At 47.6% G+C, this 20,087-nt stretch overlaps 1 protein-coding gene across 10 annotated transcripts in view; it reads left to right on the top strand.

The window, feature by feature from the left end:
- Nucleotides 1-20,087, top strand: part of Tiam1 (TIAM Rac1 associated GEF 1) — a 320,703-nt gene that overhangs the window by 126,865 nt on the left and 173,751 nt on the right. For 6 of the 10 annotated variants that reach the window (XM_087576457.1, XM_087576448.1, XM_087576451.1 and 3 more), the window contains one exon: nucleotides 13,485-13,668. The gene's annotated coding sequence lies outside the window, so the exon portion shown is untranslated. Of the gene's footprint in view, nucleotides 1-8,591; nucleotides 8,696-13,465; nucleotides 13,669-20,087 lie in introns of those variants that run through there. The other 4 variants (XM_087576453.1, XM_087576447.1, XM_087576456.1 and 1 more) reach the window with 2 other exon arrangements.

The following is a 20,087-nucleotide window of genomic DNA, read 5'->3' as shown; positions in this document are numbered from 1 at the left end:
CAGCAGTCAGTAGTGCTTGGAAAACCATGCACACCTGAACCAAATCATTTTTCACTTTTCATAAAATTATAAAATCTTAAATCTGTTTAACACAGTCACTGCTATTCTAATGTTTTAAATATATAATGTATAATTCAATGACATGAATTACACATTTAATGTTGTCAGCCATTGCTGCTTGTCTCAGTTTGACTGTCTTATTACTGTGAAGAGACATCATGACCTCGCAAATTAAAAGACAAAGAATTTAATTGGAGGCTCACGCACCGTCTCAGAGGGTTAGTCTACGACCATCATGGTGCGGAGCATGCCGACCGCAAGCCGGCATGGCACTGGGACAGTAGCCAAGAGCTTATGCCTTATCCGAAAGTTGGAGGCAGAGAACTACAGACTAGATCTGAGGTGGGCTTTTTGAAACACAACTCCACCAACAGGGCCACCCCTGCTAAGCCTTCCCAGAACAGTCCTTCCAAGTAGGGACCAAGCAGTGAACACAAGAGCCTGTGGTAGCCATTCTCACACAGACCACCGCATGCTATCTATGCCCAAGACTTTTCTGTGTGGGAATGGTATAGTGTCTGTTCTTTTGCATCTTTTTGTATTTTCTTTATTCTCTTTTTTTTTTAACGCTTTTTTTTTTTTTTTTTTTTTTTGGAGCTGGGGACCGAACCCAGGGCCTTGCGCTTCCTAGGTAAGCGCTCTACCACTGAGCTAAATCCCCAGCCCCTTTTTGTATTTTCTTTAAGATAACTAAGGGCCATTGATGTTGTTAAGAGTGTCAGCCTTCCAATACATAAGCTATGTTTTGCTTATCGGCTTTCCTGACTGTGGGTGCCTGGATTGATCCCACCTTTGGGCCGATATTCATGATCAAGTGTAAGCGGCGATGCTCTGCGGTGGTTCAGAGGCAGTTTTTAGTCCCATGGTAGGACCTAGGGAAAGCTCTGTCTGTAACAAGTTTGCTGTCATGATTCCTTGGTTTGCGTGCCTCTGTCCAGTGTCCCCAGCAGGCTTCCTTGCCACCTGGCTGAGTCTTCCACAGTAGTTATCTGGGAGGATGCTGGCAACTGGTGAGTCAGATGACTTCAGCCATCCTGATTGAGCGCCTCCTCTCCTGGGTGCCCGGCTTCTCGCCTGTCTATGGCTGGACCAAGACATTTCTTGTGCACCCACTTCTTGTCATGCTCTGCTTATGAATTCTGGAGTTGCTGAGTGAATATTACTTTTCCCCCTGCACTATGCTGGAGCCCCAACTTCTATATGCATGTGGTGCTTATAACAGTCACTTTGTGGAAAAGCATTTTATGCTGGTGCCCTGAGTGCTGGAGCATGCTGCGAACTTCACTAGATGGTCTGGGCGAAGTTGCCGTTGCCTTTTCTCTGAGGGCCTAAGCAAGCGTCGCACTCTGTCTGACCTTGTGATGAATGGACAAGATTCCCTGTTCCCTCTCTCAAACCTGGACCTGGGACCCGGTGTGTATCTGTCTTATATCTGAGATGGCGTGTTTCCTGGTTGGAAAGAACTGGCTTCAGAGGAAATGGTGGTGAGGCCTTCTAGGGATGCTAAAAGCTACTCTCCTAGACGAGAGGGAGAGACCGGTGCGCTTTCATTAGTGCAGTTTGTAGCTATTATTTATGAGGCTGACTAATTTTAATTGATTACCCAAGAACTCCGCAAAGTGTCAGGTGTCGCACACAGACCTCAGGATGTGGTCCTTTTCGTTCCTGCCTTCTCTGGGGCTTGGTTTCTCCTTCCTTATTCAACATTACTGAGTCCCATCTCCTTTTCCTGTAGTACCCTGCAGTGTGTCTAGTTTGGAGGATATGAGATGATACTTAGTATTTACTATAAAGCAAGTTGAGAACTATTCTAGTCCATGACATACATATACGTATGTAACAAATACAAATACGTTTGAGTCGTTCAGTGTGTGTGTGTGTGTGTGTGTGTGTGTGTGTGTGTGTGTGTGTGTGTAGGGGGGCTCCGTAGCTCTCCTGCAAAGCTGTCCTTGTTGCTGCCTCACACTAGGGGCTTTCTGGGAGGACTTAACCAACTCTTGTTTTCAGCCCCAAGTCTTGTAAGTGCCCTCACCCCCTATCCAGCCAACAGCCGTGGTCAAAGCTGTTCTGTTCACATGGACACACTGCGAGCACTGAGGTGGCCTGAGGTACAGGTTATTGCATGACTAAAACTGATCTGGACGTATTGATGTTCCTTACCACTTAGAGAATATCAGGCAGTCGCCCTGTAACCCCATAAATCCATGGGTTCATTGCCAATAGTTGTCCACAGCCCCTCCCCTCATTTCCCTGAAGGGGAAGCATGGCTGTCTCTGGCACGTACCTGTTTGTGACTGCAGCCTGGACTGGAGCAAGTGTCTTTCATGCCCTTGCCTCTTCTAGTGTGCCCTCCCCAGTGGGAATTCTCCCAGCCACCTTTCCCAAGAGTCTGTGTTGATGGGAAACTCCGTCCCTCCCGGAAGAGGAGTCCTTTGGTTCCTCTATGGTATCTTCCTCTCAGCACTGGTGACAGTGGTTATCGCTTATTACTTCTGAGCAGAGAGGTATCTGAAAGATCCCACACCAGGGAAAACCCAGATGCTCTGCCTCCACAAACCACATGCACCTCCTGTGAAAATCGCGGAGCAGCCTTGGAATCCACAGGCCCACTGCTTGCACGTGGGCAGGACGGCATCTGGTCCCATATGTCGTCCTACGGTCACTAGGGGATCTTGGGTTCTTTCCCCCACCTTGCCTTTCCTGTCTTTCCCCTGCCACCCTTCATGTTACAGATACTATGTGGGCTACCAGCAAGTCTGAAACTTTTCATTTTTGGCGTGTTAAAATTGGTTCTTCTGTGAGGAAATCTAAACTGAGGTAGTGACAGAAACTGGAGTTTTCAAATCATAGAAAAAATATAATTGGGAGATAGAACTAGGGGTACGGAAAAGAGTAAATTGGACATCGTGATTCTGATTGCTGAGAAAATTGAAGCCTTGAGTCCCGGGGAACTGCCCACGCCATCCCAGCAGGGCACTCTGGAGGTAGCATTAAATGCCATTAGTGTCTTCTTGGCCTCTTTCTTTGATGTTACATTTTGTGAGAAAAGCCCCACATCTTTATCAAGCAATCAGTTGAGAGAGAGAGAGAGAGAGAGAGAGAGAGAGAGAGAGAGAGAGAGACTGCTGTAAGCAGTTGCTAAGTCGGGTTGCACAGGGTTTAATATGAGGCTGTGAATATTCTCTCAAATGAGATGTAACCAGTACCTGTGCCATAAGACACTGCCTGCTAGGGCGAGGAAACCCAGCCATCTCTCAGAGAGGAGGAAGGCCTCTTCTGGACTAAGTTAAGGGCTCGGAAACATTCCCTATTCCCAAGCAGATCCTCAGACCATCCAGCATGAGAGCTGGAGGCACAAATTAGTATTTAGCTTTCGGATCAGTTTCGGATATAAACGATTGTTTTTGATGGTTCGTCCGTAACTAGCCACAGGACACCTTTGCATGGCGTTTGCTCATCTTCTATGGTGGTCCCACTGGATTGAGGAGATGCGTATTTAGGACTGTAAATACTGGCCGTTACCCAACACCCTCGTTGGGTGTCACCTAACTCGAAGAGGTGGTCACTGCTCTCCCGCCTCACTGCAGACAGGCAGTTGTTAGGTACTGAGAAGGTCCGTGTGAACACCTTTGACTCTGTATTTGGGGCCCACCCCCAGCTCTCTACTTGAGTTACTTGCTGTGGATGTAAACATCGAGGCAGGCATCAACACGCAGGCTGTGGACGTCACCTCCATGAATCGTGGCATTGTGGGGGAAGCTGGCTAAATTCCTGATCTCCTAAAGACAAATCTAGAGGGCAGTGGCCTACAGATGACATTGTTTCATTAAACAGGACAGACATATTTAAAGTCAACTCCTAGAAACCTAATGTGTGCAAAAGCAAGCCAAAGACCAAGCTGACTAATTTTTGGCAGGGTGAGGCATGAGTAAACCTCAACATGGTTGCTTTTCCTTTCCTGTTTTTTTTTTTTTTTTTTTTTTCTTTTTTCAGTCTTGCTGTCTACTTTGTGGTGGCTGGAAATCACAATCCTCCAGCCTTGGACTATAACCTGCTAGAATCACACACACACACACACACACACACACACACACACACACACACACACACACAGTGCCACAGACAGCTGGGTATTAATGAATTTAACTGACAGAGAGGGTGAACATTTTCTGGGTATCTCTCCACATTCTAAATGTGGTTTTCTACCATTTTTATTGTGCTGGCGCTTGTAGCAACATCCAGTTGATATTCGGAGGTCTTTTATGGGCGCCAAAGTTCTCATGTTTCAAAAATATCTTACAGGGGTGTTTTCATTAATACCAGAGTATTTTTGTAACTTGGATCAGTTAGCATCATCCCCATGGAGATCCTGATCTGGAGAAACTTTTGAGGACTACTCGGTGCTCCCTCTACTGGACACGTTTCTTTGGCTCTGAAATACTGTATATTTATGCCCAAGTCTATTGCTTCGGTTCTGGTTCATAACTACATTTTTATTTTTTGTTCCTAAATGCATAAGACTTTTTACGAGAGAAGAAAAAAACCTGTGTATTTTAAATTTTGGGTTAAAATGCTGGGAAGTTGAAGAGGGCAGATCATTGGTCTGATGTGTGGTGGATCCTCCAGCTTGGCTCACCCTGAATGGCCCTTCAGCCTCAGGAGGACATGTTTTGGTGAGAAGTGATATTCTTCTGAAAGGGCCACTCAGCCTGGAGGCTTCTCGTTCAGATGTTGGTGGGTTTCCCTGAATCACCCAGGTCTTTTGAAAATTTCCAGGCACTAAACGACAACAGCAGGTGCTAGGTGCTAATTATAACCTCATGGGATGTTTCAGACGAGACTTCAAGGAGTCTCTAGTGGTCTCCAGAAACAGCCATAGGGAACTCCACTTTCAGACCTAAGGTACAGGGAGGGGGATGGGAGCTGACTCAGTCCAATGTAGCATAAATTCACCTGGTATGGCTTCAGGGGAATTCAAAACTGAGCCAGCCATCTCCTGGGAAGAACTGGGTAAAACACCAGACAAATGCCACCATTCTTTTCTCTCCTTCCAGGGAAAAATTAAATGATCTCAGAAGGAAGAACTGAAAGTCTGTGGGATCCAAGAGTTAAAGCACACACTTCTTAGGGTGGAGTGCTACTTACTTTCCACTGCTTTGAAACCAACTCCGTGGCGCAAGGACTCATGGAGGAGAGTTTGTTTTTTGGTTACAGAAGGTTAGATTGTATAACGGTAGGTGAGATTCCAGGAAGGAGCAGGAAGCTGGTAGATCACATCTTTATCCACACACAGGAAATAAAGTCCACCTTTGGTGACATTTCCTCCAAAACACTGCCTCCCGCAAAGGCCCCTTAACCTCCCCGTGTTACTGACTTTCTGTTGCTGTGGTGAAACACCATGGCCAAAGCAATTCCTATGGCTTACAGTTGTAGAGAAGGAAGAGTCCTTCACTGGGGGGGTCAGGGAGGTGAAAGAAGGTAGCCGCATCAGGAAGCCAAGATCACATCCTTAGCTAAAAGCACGAAGCAGAGAGAGTGAACTGGAAGTAGGTGAGGCTACAAAACCTTGAAGCCTGCCTCCTGTGATACCCGTCCTTCAGGCACTCTGCCACCTCCCTGAATCGTGCCACCAGCTGGGACCCCAGTATTGGGATGCAGGAGTAGATGTGGGGGACATTCTTGTTCACACTGGGACAGATAGTATGATAACGGAGGCTAGAGAAAGACTGGCGGGCCGGGAGGGAGAGACTGGCCAGAGGGTGCATGTAAAGCTACATCTAGTTCAAGAATCTGGGGCACAGCAGACAGTAGTCAATGATACACTGTATCCTTCAAGAGAGCTGGACAGCAGGGAGTTGAATGTTTACTAGTAAGTGAGATGCATCTATTAATCACCCGGAACTGGGAATAAGATAAAACTTGAAGAAACTTCTTAGGGAGCGATGTGTTTGCCACGTGGACCATGGAGCTCATTCTTACCCGTTAGTTATTTGTCACATTCTCTCTGATAAAACGGGAGGAAGATTAAACACCCTTCCTGTTTTGTCTGAGGCTTGTGCTTGCCAATACTGGGATGGCTGATGGATACTACTGAGATGGCTGATGGATACTTAGTTTGCTGTCTCTGTGATGCCACATGTCTCAGTGTATAGCCTGACTCTTCCTCCCAGCAGGGCTAGCTATCATCCTAAAGCTGGTACCCTCACTTTGACCATCTTATCCTCAGCCCTTTAGAATTTTCCACCCCAGTTCAGTTATTCATCAACCTTGCACGCCTATGCACGCTGAGTCTGCACCCTCACAGCAAGGGCCTTCTTGTTGCTGACCTGGCTCCCCACTTCTGCCTAATCTCTCTCAGCCATCAAATGCTAATGGGTTCAAAAACAGGAGGACGATATTCCTGGAGATTGTAATACTGATGATACCACAGGGGTGGGCGAAACAGTACACAGTAGACAGCAACTGTCTTCGGCTCTCTTAGGTCAGCGCTGTGGGCTCTCATGGCTGGCTGGATCCTTTGTTATGGGGGCTGCCCTGTATGTTGTAAGCTCTCTGGCAGCATCCCATATTCTTCCTAGTAGACCCTTGTCCCAAGTTGGGAAGACAGAAAGCATCTACTTGCTTACAAATATTCTCTGCAGTGTGATGGACTGTGACTTAGGATCCTGCTCCATGTAAGCACGTCATTGTGCTCCTTCAGATCTATGCGTGGGCTCCGTGAAGTTTGTTTTCTTCCTTAGTTGTCTTATGCCAACCTCTGTGCAGATTACCAGGATCATAAGATTGGCCCAACACGTCTTTCTTCTGTTTATGTGTGTGGGCATGTATCTGTCATGTTTAAAGCTCATGGTTTCCGCCACACTAACTCTGATCACTGTTTCTCTGGGAGTTATATTGCTTTTGTGTGCCCGTGTGTGTGTGTGTGTGTGTGTGTGTGTGTGTGTGTGTTAGAAGCTGACCTCAGATGTCTCTTCAGTCATTCTCCACTTTATATATCACTGACCTTGGGGCTCACAGTCACCTCTGCTGGTCAGCAATTCCAGGGGATCCCCCATTCTTGCCTCTACAATACTAAGGTTAGTGGCCAGTGGCAGTGTACCTGGATATTCTGGATTTTTTTTTCCCCGAGGGGCGGGGCTTATTCAGCTCCTCATGTCTGCCTGGCAAACCCTGTAGACCATTTCTTACCAGCCAAGCCAATTTCCCAGCCCCAAAGATTTCCTTCCCTCCTTCCAGCCTGTAACTCTGGTTGGTGTTTGAGTCATTATGATCCCTTTAATAATTATTGTATTTCTATTTTTGTGATCCATGTATTTGAGGAAAATCCCTTGCATTGGGGTGGGATCAATATTTTTGACCCCCCCCCTTTATTTATCATTTATATGAGTACACTGTAGCTGTCTTCAGACACACCAGAGGGCGGCATCAGATCCCATGACAGAAGTTTGTGAGCCACCATGAAGTTGCTGGGAATTGAACTCAGGAGTTAGTGCTCTTAACCGCTGAGCCATCCCTCCAGCCCCAATATCTTTGACTTTTGGTACAGCTAGCAACCTTATGCAATGGTAATGCTTTATTCATGTGTCAATTTCATCCATGACTGCTCCAACCATTTCATAGACGCCGTCTGGTTTGTGCTGCAGACCCCTGGCTTGCTACACTGTGATTGCTTCCTTCCTTCTGACCAGCCACCTGAGGCTTCTTTTTATCACTGGCCATTAGAAGTTTTATTTAATGAAACTAATGTTTGGAAACCAACGGGGAGCCAGGAAAAGAGTGTTGCTCTTCAGAGTGCGGGAGAATGAAGTTAGCAGGTTTCCTCTGCAGGTTTTAGAAACTGTCCTGTAAATGTTGTTCACGGGAATCAAACATGGCAGTTTTCTGTTTAGAGGACCAGCAAGAGAGAAGAGCTTCTGGGGGATTTTCTGGATAGCCTGCACTGTGTTAGCCGTTAGCATTGATTTTTAGAAAAGTTTTTTGGTTTTGTTTTTGTTTTTCCCTTTCTCCCTTATCTGATTTCTACCTTTAAACAAACGTTTCGGAATTGTGTCTCTGTCTAGCAAACTATCCCGGGTTCTGCTCCTGGGGGAGTAGGTAAGGGGGTGTAGTTAGCCTGTATGTGAAGCCAAGGTATGGCTATGTGTAGGTGACAGCAAACAGGAGCACATGCTCTGTGCAGAGAGCTCAGTTTCATTTGTAAAATAGTTAAGACCCTATAGGAAGAAATTTCTAGGATGTGGCAGAGTGCTGGGACTAAATGACAGCCAGCCAGAGTCCTCAGCTAGGCAAAGGAACGCCAAAGGCAAGAATTTAATTGAAGAAAGGGGCGGGGAGGGGGGAGGAGGAGGAGGAGGAGGGGGAGGAGGAGGGGGAGGGGAAGGGGAGGAGGAGAGGGAGGAGAGAGAGGGAGGGAGGAGAGAGAGAGAGGGAGGGGGGAGGAGCCGCCGCCGCTGCCGCCGCCGCCCTGGGCCCTCTCCAACACACCCAAATGACCAGATTCATCATAGCACGAAACTTCGCAAGTTACACCCACTCCCTCGCCGGCAGCGGGGAAGGCTACTGCTTCCTGATTTCAGTTACTGGAAGTTGGAGAGATGGAACGGGAGTCGGGAGTGTGCGCCTCGTTGATCCGCGGGTGAGCTTCGAAAATTCGATCCATTTTCCACCCGCAATCTTCTGGTGCTGGGTGCCCCGGAAAGCTGCTGAGTGAGGCTGTGCTGAGGATGGGTGGGAGCCCCGGAGCGGTCTGATGCCGGGAGACTGAATGGCCAGAGCGCTGCTGCGCTTCTAAGTTGTGCTGTGGGAAGCAGGCTGCCACGCGGGTTCTGACCCCCGGGAAAAGGGGTTCTGGCTCGAGAACTTCATCAATCTCTCTCTTGCCCTAGCGAGGATCATTGTATGGGAAACGGGAAAGAGACAGTGAGACTGATCTTGACACCCACCAAAGACGCTTCCTGCCTGAGACCCACCCTGCTGTGAGCGCCTCGGGCAATTAGGCTGTGTTTGGGGTAGGGGTGGGTGGTGGGTGGAGCGAATGCCCTTGGAGAGGTCTGGGATTCTAGGCTGGTTTCCTTGGGGGATATTCTGGAGTTGTGACTCCGGGCCAACACCTGGATGGGAATTATGGAATGAGGATCTGGAAGTCTCCGGTTTTCTACTAGTTTTGCATTTAGGTTAGCCTGAGTTTAAAGCGTCTTTGCCACGGGGAGGTGAGGGAGAACTCTGGAACTTCTTTTTTGATGTGAGCTTTTCTGCCGCAGCTGGTTGATCTGATTCATTGCCTAATCGAATTTTGGGTGCGGTGAAGAGAGGAAGTTTGGATGGACGGTGGTACCAGGATTGGGGTCTTTGTAAGAGACAATATACTAGTAAAGCATGAACTCGCCCCCCACCCCCCTTCCCTCCCCCAATGTCCTGATTTTTGTTTTCAGCAGGCTTTCCTGGGTGTGTGGTTTTTGATTGATGTGTGAAGTCAGAAGGAAGTTTTGAGGCGGACATACCTGTTTTGCATATTTCAGATCTCAGCAGTGATTTGGTGCATTTGGAGCCAGGACTTTGTATGTTTGTTATTAGCTAATCATGAACTTACTTTTATAAAAAGAAAGGTGACGAGATGGCTGGCTCTCAGGTTTGCCACCAACTCTCCTTTTGCAATAAGTTCTTTCCTAGTTTAAAGAGAGTGGAATGGGGAGGTGTTCTTAGCTGATCTGGTCATTTTCCTAGTGTCAGGGTGGGATGACTTGACCATCTCAACTGTCTTCCACTCTGGGATTGAGGATCTGAGCAGGCTGCCGGGAACATTCTACTTCCTTGAAGATAAAGATCAACATGTAAAGGACTCTTCAGCCAAACTAGACCTGTCCCAGGGGAGAACAGGTGGCATAGCCCAAGCTGTCACACCTGCTCACTCTAATGTGGCTCCAGAAACAGCCCAGTAGGTAGGTGGCTGTGTGCATGGTGCTGTTGTAGCTACTTCTGAGGAACCTGTTGTCTGTCGCTCTGCAGGAGGCAGCTGAGCCAGGTCTTGTGATGGCCAGGGCAACACTGAGTAATGGATGGGATTCGTGGAACAGTAACTGTTGGAGAAAGGGGAAGCAGTGAGTCACAGAGGAAGGACTCACTGGGGATATGTGGGGGTGTATGGGACAGGGGTGTATGGGGGTGTACGGAACTGGGGGTGTATGGGGGTGTATGGGGATGTGTGGGAGGTATGGGGATATATGGGAGTGTACGGGACGAGGGTGTATGGGGATGTGTGGGGATATATGGGGGTGTATGGGACAGGTGTCTATGGGGGTGTATGGAATTGGGGTGTATGGGGGTATATGGGACAGGGGTGTATGGGGATGTGTGGGGATATATGGGGGTGTATGAGGCTGGGGGTGTATGGGACTGGGGTTGATTCTGCTATAGGACCACTAAGTGTCTTGAAAAGCTCCAATTCTTGTATCACAGTCTTCTTTGGGTTCCCTCTCCCTCTCCTGGTTTGGCTGTTTGTTTTATATACTTTTATAGTTTTGAATACAGTTTATTGCAGATATATAGGACCACTGAAATTGTTTGTTTTAGTAACTAATTTTCATTGGAAGTTTCCCAACTCTTGTAAAGTTGAAAGTATATTGGTATGCAGTTATACTGGATACATTGTTTTTAAAGACTGAGGCACATGTAAAAATGTTTTCTTTTTCTTTCTTGGCATTGGTTCTCTCTCTCTCTCTCTCTCTCTCTCTCTGTGTGTGTATGTGTGTGTGTGTGTGTGTGTGTGTGTGTGTGTGTGTGTGTCTTACTGGGGTTAAATAGACGATATCGTAGGCAACGGCCACACCACTAAGCCACACTCTTGCACCTGTGTGTCTTCTTAATCAGACTTACTAACATGCTGTCAGTTTTTATTGCTGTTGGAAGAACCATCTTGGGTTTGTACTTGACACAAAGCCCACCTCCTTCCTGAATCAAAAACATTGAAATGTACATCTAAACAATCCTGCCTATGGGATGCTGTCAAAAAGGTTTCACGACATCCTTTGAAAACAAGCAACTGAGTCCCTCTGCTGTAAGGAGGAAGACATTATGTACTTGTCTTTGTGTCTTTGACGTTGATTGTGTTTTTCTGTTTGTTAAAGCATACCTCCTGTTTGTGAGCATCATACATATTGGGCCAAATTGTTCCAAGGTGGGTTTTGTGTATTCACTAGGGCGCACCCTGTGAAATCGTTTTAGAAGCATCCAGCCAGAGTGTGCATGAGGCTGCGAGGTAATTGAATGTGGAGTGTGGGAACGAGCACTCAGCCCTCTTGGCAATACGCATTTACCTTGTGCAAGAGTAGACAAATTTGTGGTAATGACTGGGGAGGAACATTTCATTTCTGTTCATATTTAATGCATGAGCCCGAGCATTCTAAAGTTTAGAGCAACCTTTCTGAGCGTGTGGCGATGTAAGGGCTTTGACTCCGGCTCTGCCAGCTGTGAGGTCTCAGGATAGTGCTTTAAACTCCGAATGTCCACATCTCCACTCATGAGGTAAACACGCAGACTACCCGAGACTCTGGGATGTTGCCGAGGCTCTTCAGGTTTCATGCAGGACACCTCTCCTATGACTTGGCACACAGTAGGCTCTTTGTGAATGGCAGCTCATTGAGTGTCTCCTGTTTCTAGTCCTTTCTTGTCATACTTGCAATCTCAGCACCTTTCTCTGTCTGCCTATCACAATAAGGGAAATGGATAAAATAGAATTGGGAATAGAATAACGTGTTCTCCCGATCTGTTCCCTCCTCTTTAGAAGTGAGTAGATCGCCAGGGAAACCTTTGCTATGTCCCGCATTTTAATCTTAGTTTCCTAGTTAAGTGATGGCAAAACGATTGCCTATTCCTTCTCTCCAGTGTTTACCACACCTTCCTGGGATTATTATTACTTTCCGTTCATCTCTTTTTCCTCTCCACCTTCCTCTCATTTCCTCTTCAACAGAAGTGGCACAATGAGCCAGGACGAGGAGAGCATGCTTGGGTCCCAGCTGAGCTGGGAGAGCCAGAGTTCAAGGCTGAGGCAACTGCCTGGGTTTTAGAAAGAAATATTGGGTTTTGAGGTCCTCCAACCCTGAGCCACTTAATCTTCTTAGGGCTTGTCAACTAATAAGATCCTGGAGAGTGTATGGTGTGGTTTGTGCATCTGGAGTTATAAGGGGCCTACCTGGGGACCGGCGGGATGGGTAGTGGTGGTGGTCTGTGAGGCGGGAGTGATGGCTAGCTGGAGCAACATTCATTTCATTATTGTACTGGGGTAGCCATTCTCTGTTGTGTCCAAGGATACATTGTAACTGATGCGCTTCAGGTGCGAAATTCTCTTCACCGAAGAGAAGAGAATTGGTCCTGCCTCTCTGCTCTGCTAGACGGTCCACCACTGGTACTGTTTCATTCCAGTGGATGCTAGAGGGAGGGAGGAATGGAAGGTGGACTTCTCACACATGTCTTGTCTCTCTATGAGTGCATGTGAACTAGAGTTACCTTGGTGTTTATCTGGTGAGAGTTCTGGGCAGCAGATATCACCACTTTTGGGGAGTTTTGTTTGCATGATATTTTAGCGAGGATTCGAGGCCTTCTCCTAATCATAGCGTTTCATTTGGCACCCTGGTGTTTCCACAAGCAGTGAGGTTGGGGTGGGTAGATACAGTCACTGTCGTGCCTAGTAGAATAAGAGCCTGGAAATGTCCCCTGAATTCTTTAAACACCAGTTGCTTTCCCAAGCATTCATGTAGTGCTCAGCCCAAAAGTACTGTTTGTGACATGTGAGGTGCTTTTTGTGTCCCCTTGCCTGGCAGAATTTTGGGAGGACTAGGCATGCACAACTACTTACTCTGGATAGAGATTCCCATGACAAACCAAATACTGACACCACCAAAGTCCAGCTTGGTGAAACAATGAGTTTTATTCGTGCTTACAGGAATATGGATAAGGGGTCACTTACAGGAGCAGAGATGACTCCTGTAAAGACAGCTGTATCATTAAAGCCCACCCCGGCATGGGTGACAGCTCACAAAAGCTGGGAATCTGGAGCACACTGCACAGCCTGCAGGCTGCTCAACAGGTTGGACAGTGTCCTTTCCAAGTGACTCTGGTCTGAATCTTCCAGGCAGCTCAACTGGTTTCTGCATCTTCCAGGAAGCTAGCTGGTCTGGTCTCAGAGTCTTCTTTGCAGCTTGGATTGTCTGGGAATCTTCTTTTTAACTGCTTACCCTGACAGGGAGGGGCCTAGTGAATCTGATCAGTTTCAGGGCCTTCCTGAAGCTGTTTTGAGTCCTTTACCTTTATGCTTAAGGAACATCTGTGCAGAATGGAATGTTTCAGTCTTGGAGCAAACATCATCCTTATACGTGTTTTTGAAATATATGCAAAATGAGTCTAAACCCAGTCTCTACCTCCTCTGACAGGTAGAACCACTGTGGACTGAAACCCACCTTTCCAGATCTGAAAGGAAGACCGAGGAAAAGGAAGGGAGCATCAGTCCCCAAGACTATGATGTTCTGAATTCCAGTCCCTCACTCTTGACTTGAACAGCGCCTTTCCGATGGCACCTTTGGAGATCCTGACCAAGGCACTTCTGTTTGGCCTGGGGTAAGTATGGAGTTTGCAGAATAAGCATTTGACCTCCACGACCTTCACATCTTTATTGTTTTGGAGTGTTGCACAGACACAACGGAAAGTTTGGTGTTGGTGACTGGCTCTGGGGGATGGAGGTCACTGTTCTCCTCACCTGGCATTAGGCTTTGAAATGTGTGACTGCTTCACATTCTCAGGGCACAGGCTACTGCTGTGTTGTCCGGAGACATTAGAGGTTCCTACCTCTGAGCTCCCTGCTTCCCTTTTGGCCTGCTTATCTGGTGGCAGGAAAGGGGAAGAAAGAACAGATTTGACAGTACTGGGGGAAACCCAGTGTTCCGATGTGTGCGCTGTAGGATCATGTTAAATGAGAGAGGCTCAGCCCTCTTCTTCCTGAAGAATGACCTTTTGTGGGGGCGTCGCTGCTGTGGTCAGACTGGACAGTGTCATTTTGTGATCCGTCTGGGGCTTAACCAGAAAGGATCTGGGACTAAAACATGCCTGAGTCACTTAGAGGAGGAAGGCTTCAGAAAGATAACTTTCTTCCTTGGAAGTCCAACAGAAAGGGTCACACATGCCTCCATTTCCCCTCTGTGATTGGGGCCAATGGTGTCGCTCTAGTTCCCATGCGTCTTTATTGGGAGAGAACGATCATCACCAAGTGGTACTTTTGAGCGGATGGAGCAGTGGCTGAGCAGATAGAGAAGAACATCTGCTATTCTTCCAGAGGACGTGGGTTCAATTCCCTGCACTCATGTGGTAGCTCACAGATGTCCATAACAGAGTTCCAAGGGATCCGAGGCCCTCTTCTGGCCTCTGCAGACATCTGGCACACCCAGTGTATACGAACATCCAGGGAAAACACTCATACACACAAAACAAACATCTTTTTTTTTTTTTAAAAAAGGAACTTTTGAGCAATGTGAGTCGCTGTGTTGTTCTTCTCAGGTTTGCCTGCTGCTCACTAACTTACCCAAGCCTGGGGGATGGCACAGCATATATTCATTTTTTTTTTATATAATGTTAATTTAAGCAGTTTTTGCTAAGATGGCTGGTGGGTGCCAGGCTTGGAACAAAATAGGACCCAAAATGGCAGCTGCTTCCTGAGGCCTGACTGACCCCTGCAGCTTCTAAGATTTCCCACCAGCATTCTGGGGCCTGCCCTGGTGGCTCCTGCTACAACCTGTTCTTCCTGTATTGCTGGTTGCTCCTCCCCTGCCAAGATCCAGAGCCAGCCCCAGCCCCTCCCCTCCGAGAGGAGGGGAGAAAGCTCCTTGGGGGTTTTCCTCACGCCCGTGTGACCCTAATTGGGTTATGTGCTCTTCTCAAAAGGTAGATGATGTCAGCAACCGTGGTCCTCAGTAGTAATGCACTCTGCCTGTCTTCTGTCCCTTACCCTTGGGACAGTCTCTTTCTGTGGGAGGACTTCTCTGAGAGGATTTGGCTCCCTTTTGTTCAAATACCCAGGAACCCCACAAACCTTTATATCATTCTTTGTGAGTGCTTTCTATTAGAAAGATGTCCCCAGCCATCACCCAGGTTTCTTCTTACCCTTCCCCATGGACTTCCCATGGCTTCTATTCCTCCATGGATGGCCTACCATACCATGAATTTGTCCCGACTCTGGCTTAAGTTGGTTATTTAGAGTAACAAAGTTGGGGTGTGGCAGAGCTTGGGTGCACTCTAGAGCAAGCCCTGGTCCCTTGCTCTAGAGTCTGTTTGCCCTTGGGAGCTCCTCTACTGTGGGGCTGATGGTCCTTTCCCTCAAACTCTCCATTGCATGAATCAGACCCAGAATGGCAGCTGCTTCCTGAGGCCTGACAGACCTCTGTAGCTTCTAAGATTTCCCACGAATCTCTGTGGCTGCGTGGGTTACTTGAGTGCCCCAGGAGATGCTGCTCTCCGTTCAGTCTTCCAAGACTGTGCCAGGGCACAGTGTCCTTGCCAGGATTTCTCCCTGGAGCGACCCTCCCCTAGCTCTCTGCTCAGCCATTGTCGCCTCTCCCCAAGATCAAGTCTACTTCCTGCTGCCTTCCTTCTCTAGACTCCAAGATCCTAGTGTTGCCTGTCCACCCTTTTCCTCCTGAATACCTTCCTCCCCGAAACTGTATTGCAAATCTTTAGGGTTCTATCCCACCTATGAAGTCTTTAGAGGTTACCTAAAACCTGCTCAGAGTCATCCAGAGCAGTGCCATTTTCCTCTGAGTTCTGCAGGTGAGGGAAACGCCAGGGAGAAGGAGGGGAGGGGCAGACTAAGGGAGCCGCGCTTGTCGGAGCCCGAGGGTGTCCTGCAGCTGCTCCAGCTGAGTGAAGGAGGGATGCATCATCCCTTGGCTTCCAGTGCAGAGCCCAGCCACCGCCCCGAGGGAGCCAGAGCAGGTTTATGTGATGAATAATGTCCGTTTGCTCCCAGTGCTCGGGCCTGTTCCATGGAAATGGGGAGATTAACTTGCCAAGCCTGTTGCTCGATCCTCCTGTTTGGAAGATATCTGTTGGAACTCGGCGTGTTGAGTTTTATCTGGTGGCCAGCCATAGTCCACAGCAGTCTGGACCACATACCAGACATGCTCTGCTTCTTGGGCGTGCCCTTCATTGTAAGGAGGATGGCCAGCCTGGAAATCAGAAAACCAAAGGAAAGAGGTCGCATGCTGGAGCATCATGGCCCACACATCTAATGCCAGCAAAACCACGCTGATCTCTGGGAGTTTGAAGCCAGCCTGGTGTACATAGCAGGTTTCAGTCTGGCTACGGCTACTTAGTGACACACACACACACACACACACACACACACCGTCTTTAAAGAAACAAATAAACTACACACATTGAGCACCTACTGTGTACCTGGCTAAGTGCTCTCAGTCAGGGCAGAGAGATGAGTTCTAAGATGTTTTCTTTGCATCTCAGAACACATGGCACTGTCTGCCAGCTCCTGTGGACTTACATTTGGAAACCTCTAATGCCTAACACCATATAAATGCCATGAAACTGATACACGCTATTATTTAGAGAACAATGACAGATGTTTTATCTGTGTTGTACAGAGGTAAGATTTTTCCTCAAGTGCTCTCAGTCCTCAGCTGGTTGGATGTGTATGTAGATGGGGGGTCAGGCCATGAGACCGAACCTCCTTCCTGTGGCATGTGAGAGTTTCTTCTTTGAATCCAGAGACAAAACCCACATAGCTGGACTGAACTCATCTCCATTCACTTCTGTCTCCATGCATACAGACTTGTTCTGAAGAGAACCAGGGCCTTTGATGATGATGTCACATTGACTCTGGAGGGAAGCAGGGCCTTTGATGATGATGTCACATTGACTCTGGAGGGAAGCAGGGCCTTTGATGATGATGTCACATTGACTCTGGAGGGAAGCAGGGCCTTTGATGATGATGTCTCTGACTGTGGAGGGAAACAGGCCTTTGGTGGTGATGTCTCATTGACTCTGGAGGGAAGCAGGGCCTTTGATGATGATGTCACATTGACTCTGAAGAGAACCAGGGCCTTTGATGATGATGTCACATTGACTCTGGAGGGAAGCAGGGCCTTTGATGATGATGTCTCTGACTGTGGAGGGAAACAGGCCTTTGGTGGTGATGTCTCATTGACTCTAGAGAGAAGCAGGGTCTTTGGTGACAATGTCACATGAATTCTAGAGAGGAACAGGACCTTTGATGACCATGCCACAGTGACTCTAGAACTCTGAGGTCTTTGTGTTCTGTTCTCTTCTGACAAGGTCTTTAGTGTTTAGTGAATTGGTTAACGTAAGTGTTACTTGAAACCCCATGGCTGAGAATGTCTCAGAGAGTGGGTAGATGATATTTGGAAAACTGCAGAATTAGGGATCTCGCTTTTCCCCCCAGAAAAGTCAAACCACTTTCTAGTCTTAGGAAGAAGGGGACCTTCTGGATGGAAGGCCTTGGGTGGCATTGGTCTGTGGCTTCTATGGTTTAGGGCGTTGGAGCTTTGAGATGGACGTTTGGGACACTAACTCTGTCTTGTCTCTCTCCTGCCCACATTGCATAAACATTGGCGTGGCAGGAACAGATGGCCATTCCGGAGCTCCTTTGATGTCACATTTGGTTGCCTAGGTGGGGGTAGAGTGGTTGCAGCCAGTCTCTGTGGGATGAGGAGAGGCTGCCTGGGAAGTACCCACTTGACAGTGGGTAAACAGAAGGAAAACTCTACAATGGCTGGGTGCTCTGGTCCATGTTAAGTCCAGACAGTGGAGTGGGATTTACAGAAGTGTTTTGCTTGGGAAGGAGCCAGAGAACACAGAGCACGGGCCTTAATTGATGTGCTGTAGAGTTTGATTTTCTCAGTGAATGAATGAACCAGACTCCGGGAGGTGAGGGACTGCTCGTCATTACTTTCAGGGTTTGGAAAGAAAAAAAAAAATCTCTCCCAGAAACCTGGGTTAGGCTCAGGGGAGGGCACCTGGAATCCCAGGTAGTCCGTGGAGAGCAGAGCCCTGGTTATAAGTGTGGTTTCCAGCTGATTAAACAGTATTAATCTGTATAACGAGGGCCAAAAGCTTTGATGGAAAAAGGAAGTGCTGTAATGAAGAAGAGAAACCAGACAGGGAGGGCGTGTAACGGCTGAATGCTGAAAGAAACCTCGGTTTTGACAGGGGTTGAACATCATACAACCTTACAGGCTCTAAGGTTTTGAGGGCACAGGAGAGGATACTGCCATTGGCTGCGTGCAAGCCAAGCGTGGCCTGTGACCAGGCCTGGAATTCTAGCCTTGGGCTAAGAACTGTTACTTTTCTAATGTGTTTACAGAAGTCTTGTGCGTCAAATCGTGTCCATGCATTTGGCATCTGTTTGCTGTGCTTCCTAGTAAGTCTTTTTGAGTGGGTTGAAATTTGGGTGAGTCCATTTATTTTAAGAAATCATGGGTGGGAGAGATGACTCAGCGGTTAAGAGCACTGAGTGCTCTTCCAGAGGTCCTGAGTTCAAATCCCAGCAACCACATGGTGGCTCACAACCATCTGTAATGAGATCCGATGCCCTCTTCTGGTGTTATCTGAAGACAGCTACAGTGTACTTATATATAATAAATAAATAAATCTTTAAAAGAAATCATTCATTATATGGTTGGGAATGTGGCCTTCGGAGGTGCCCTCAGGAGATTCAGTGATGTGTGGTACACAGCTCCCCCTCTGTCCCGGATGGGGTGAGTCAGGATCTTAACCAGTGAACTGTGATGCCTGAAGATGGGGTGGAGGGGGTGGAGGTGAGGGGGGAGGGGGGAGTGGGGAGTGGGGTGTGGGTGGTAACTAAGGATGTTATTGTTCAGTGTTTATCTGTAATATAATTGCCTCAGAACTAGGATGGTTTTACAAGGGTGCAGACCACATTTGGAGTTGTGAACCTGGGCTTTCTATGGTATGTGGGTGTGCATCGCTTATGTGCAGAGCATAGAGTGTTTGTGTCAGTGCTGGGTAGCACTGACGAATGGCAGGCCGCTCAGTCAGCCCAGTCACGAGGGAAGCACGCAATGGTCTACCGTGCTCAGCTGACTTCTGATGTTCAGTAAGTCAGGTAGAAGAGGTGTGGTTTTTCCCTTACAGTGATGGGTTTAATTGGGAAGTGAGTCCATTATAAATTGGGGAATACACCTGTATTTATTTCAAGTTGGGACAGGCAACCTATATGGACTTTTATTACAGTATTTCTGCTTTCATTTTTTTCTCTCGGTGATTACAGGAATCTCATCTGTACGTTCACCTGAGAGGCTATATAGTTCTCCAAAGATCCAAGCCAGTGGACTTTAGTTTTCCTCATTGAGTACAGTCATTGTGCATGGTACTGAGTTACGTGGAGGCATTTTCATGCGTGTACTTATCTTACAGTGTGCACATTCCTCCATCTTCCCGACCCTCTTCTTTCTCATCCTGCCCCCTCCTGCTAGTCTGCTTCTTCACCGAGGGGAGTTTCATGTCGTATATACACACACACAACTTTACATATCTGTGTAAAATCTAGGAACCATAAATGGGAGACTGGTTTAACTTGATTTGTTGATTATTTTCAGTTGCTCCCATTTCTCTACAAGTGATAAGGACTTTGCTCCTCTTTATGAATGAAAAATGTCCATTGTGCTTATACCACATCTTAAAAATCCATCCTTCTGCTGTCGGACACACAGGTCCAACCAATGGACTCTCTGTTTATGTCTCTGCAGTGACCTTCTGGGACATGAGTTTGGGAGTTTTACTGCACAGCTCTCTGGTAGTAAATGCTATGAGCATTTTCTTCTGATATTCCAATGTTTCTGTTGGTTTTGCCTGAAGTCACTCTTCAGGGCAGAGTGGTTTCTCTCTTTGTGCCATCTGTGTTAGACAATTCCATACAGATATGGCTTGGATTCCGATTCGCCCCTTTCCTCTCTCACCCTGCCAGCCTCTCCTCCTGTCTAGGCCCCTCTCCCATC

Source organism: Rattus norvegicus, chromosome 11, assembly GCF_021556685.1.
Source record: "Rattus norvegicus strain SHRSP/BbbUtx chromosome 11, alternate assembly SHRSP_T2T, whole genome shotgun sequence".
Taxonomy (NCBI): domain Eukaryota; kingdom Metazoa; phylum Chordata; class Mammalia; order Rodentia; family Muridae; genus Rattus; species Rattus norvegicus.
This window is presented reverse-complemented; position numbering and strand designations above follow the sequence as displayed.